The sequence below is a fragment of the Littorina saxatilis genome, linkage group LG7 (genome assembly GCF_037325665.1).
Source record: "Littorina saxatilis isolate snail1 linkage group LG7, US_GU_Lsax_2.0, whole genome shotgun sequence".
NCBI classification, from domain to species: domain Eukaryota; kingdom Metazoa; phylum Mollusca; class Gastropoda; order Littorinimorpha; family Littorinidae; genus Littorina; species Littorina saxatilis.
Window position 1 is genome coordinate 6,155,252 of NC_090251.1, and position 3,144 is coordinate 6,158,395.

Genomic DNA, 3,144 nt, shown 5'->3' on the forward strand with positions numbered 1-3,144 from the left:
TAGTGCGTATAGGACGCAGGGACGCGCGCTATAGGGAGCCCTGGATAGCCTGGCCGCCGGAGCAAATAAAACAGCGAAAGCGCATCCGAGAGAGTAGCCTCGTTCTCGTGTCCCTATAGAACATGGCGGCGTTTTTGCAGTCCACAGAAGTTTGTGCATGTGCAGTGTGTAAATGGCTTTGAAACTCGATATTATAACCGAACATTGATTTGCATTTTACCAGTATTTGCACAGGTCAGCCGGGCGAGCTGCCAGATGGATTGTATTAGCCCGGCGGAATTATTAATCGTCCCTGGCGATCGGGCCATGACAATTTGCGATATGAATAATGCTTTATTTAACACTTCATGTTCCATGTCAAAGTTATGTTAAAAACTGTATAATAAGTTCGGAATTAAATTACCATGGTTATGAAGTATTCAATCATTATTTGGGCCTATTCTACATTTGGGCTTGCCAGTCAAAGTTCGTGTCCATAAATCAGTGTAAGAGTATTGTAAACAGCGAAAGAAATAGCAGTATTTCCAGGAGTGGAATTAACAACTTGGTGCAAATATTGTTAGTTGTAATTACCGGTTTTTTTTACACACGTATTTAGGTTTTGTGAAATATTTGGCCTGGCTGCCATGGCAATTAAGATGTTATTTGTTTTAATTTCGATGAAGTAATCACAAACTCCCAATTTTTCAAGAGCCATTTTTTATTGTTGCAAGAGGACTTATTCAAGAAGAAAAAAAATCTTTTTTATTTTCTGTATCTCATCTTTGCACAGTAAAGTAAAAAAAAAAAAAAAAAAAAAAAAGGTTAACCCGGAGGCATACGGGTTTTTTCATTTTGATGCCTGTTTCATGTCTGGACAGCTTTATTTTGAACGTTTCCACTTATCTCAGCAAAGTTTGAAACGGCCAATCTGTGAAAATGCATATGACACAAAAAGACCTTAGGATCGGGAATACCACATCCCAGCTTCTTGAGAACGCCCTAGGTGTCTTGTGGTTGCGGCAAAAAAGTAATGCACTTAATAAAATTGAATACACAAGTTTCATTTCAAATCGTCTAAGCTTTTTTGTAGCATCCTACAACTGCATAGCATGAACGCCATGTGATAGTAAGTGATTACACGAACCCAATACCCAATGGACATTTTCCTCATTTGGAGCAGAAGCTGACTCATATACCTGTGGTGTTCTTCAATGTTATCTCTCATGCCTGTAGAATTCACACATAAGCAAGATAGATACAAGATACAAGATACAAGAAATTTTATTGTCCTCATCAATACAAGGAAATTTGGCATTGCTATATACTTGATGAAGCTTTTACAGTCTGCAGAAAAATATAGACCTTGATCAGAGCAAACCCCACCCCTCTTAATCCCATTGTCCCAAAAAGGGAATGCTTGTTTCAGCTCGCACCATTTCAAAAGTAATTCATTTTGGATAAAACAAGAAAACCGCTTGTGCATTATGTTATAATAAACAACATTTCTTTATAATGATGCATAAAAAGTGTTCAGACAAAAGAGATCTGGACTTATTTTTGAAGGTGACCGTTACTTTCACAGACCAACACCCCAAATTTTGCAAATTACCGCCAAAAGCAAGTCGCGTAAGGCGAAATTACTACATTTAGTCAAGCTGTGGAACTCACAGAATGAAACTGAACGCACTGCATTTTTTCACAATGACCGTAGTCCGCCGCTAGTGGAAAAGGCAGTGAAAGTGACGAGCCTGTTCAGCGCGGTAGCGGTTGCGCTGTGCTGCATAGCACGCTTTACTGTACCTCTCTTCGTTTTAACTTTCTGAGCGTGTTTTTAATCCAAACATATCATATCGATATGTTTTTGGAATCAGGAACCGACAAGGAATAAGATGAAATTGTTTTTAAAACGATTTCGGAAATTTAATTTTAATCATAATTTTTATATTTGTAATTTTCAGAGCTTGTTTTCAATCCGAATATAACATATTTATATGTTTTTGGAATCAGAACATGATGAAGAATAAAATAAAAGTAATTTTGGATCGTTTTATAAAATAATAATTTTAATTACAATTTTCAGATTTTTAATGACCAAATTCATTAATTAATTTTTAAGCCTCCATGCTGAAATGCAATACCGAAGTCTGGCCTTCGTCGAAGATTGCTTGGCCAAATTTCAATCAATTTGATTGAAAAATGAAGGTGTGACAGTGCCGCCTCAACTTTTACAAAAAGCCGGATATGACGTCATCAAAGACATTTATCGAAAAAATGAAAAAAACGTCTGGGGATTTCATACCCAGAAACTCTCATGTAAAATTTCATAAAGATCGGTCCAGTAGTTTAGTCTGAATCGCTCTACACACACACACACGCACAGACACACACACACACACACACATTCACCACGACCCTCGTCTCGATTCCCCCTCTATGTTAAAACATTTAGTCAAAACTTGACTAAATGTAATGAGACAGTGGGCGTGTATGGATTAAAGCAGTGGGCTCAGTTTGTATTCATTATTCTACATTTGTTTACATAAATTAAGGATTTGAAGACTGATTGTTGCATGGTTGTTGCATTGGTGTGGTTTGTTCTGTTGTTTGCTTGGTGTGGTTTGTTCTGTTGTTTGCTTGGTGTGGTTTGTTCTGTTGTTTGCTTGGTGTGGTTTGTTCTGTTGTTTGCTTGGTGTGGTTTGTTCTGTTGTTTGCTTGGTGTGGTTTGTTCTGTTGTTTGCTTGGTGTGGTTTGTTCTGTTGTTTGCTTGGTGTGGTTTGTTCTGTTGTTTGCTTGGTGTGGTTTGTTCTGTTGTTTGCTTGGTGTGGTTTGTTCTGTTGTTTGCTTGGTGTGGTTTGTTCTGTTGTTTGCTTGGTGTGGTTTGTTCTGTTGTTTGCTTGGTGTGGTTTGTTCTGTTGTTTGCTTGGTGTGGTTTGTTCTGTTGTTTGCTTGGTGTGGTTTGTTCTGTTGTTTGCTTGGTGTGGTATTTTTTGTTTGTTTGCTTGGTGTGGTATTTTTTGTTTGCTTGGTGTGGTATTTTTTGTTTGTTTGCTTGGTGTGGTGTTTTTTGTTTGTTTGCTTGGTGTGGTATTTTTTGTTTGCTTGGTGTGGTTTGTTCTGTTGTTTGCTTGGTGTGGTTTGTTCTGTTGTTTGCTTGGTGTGGTT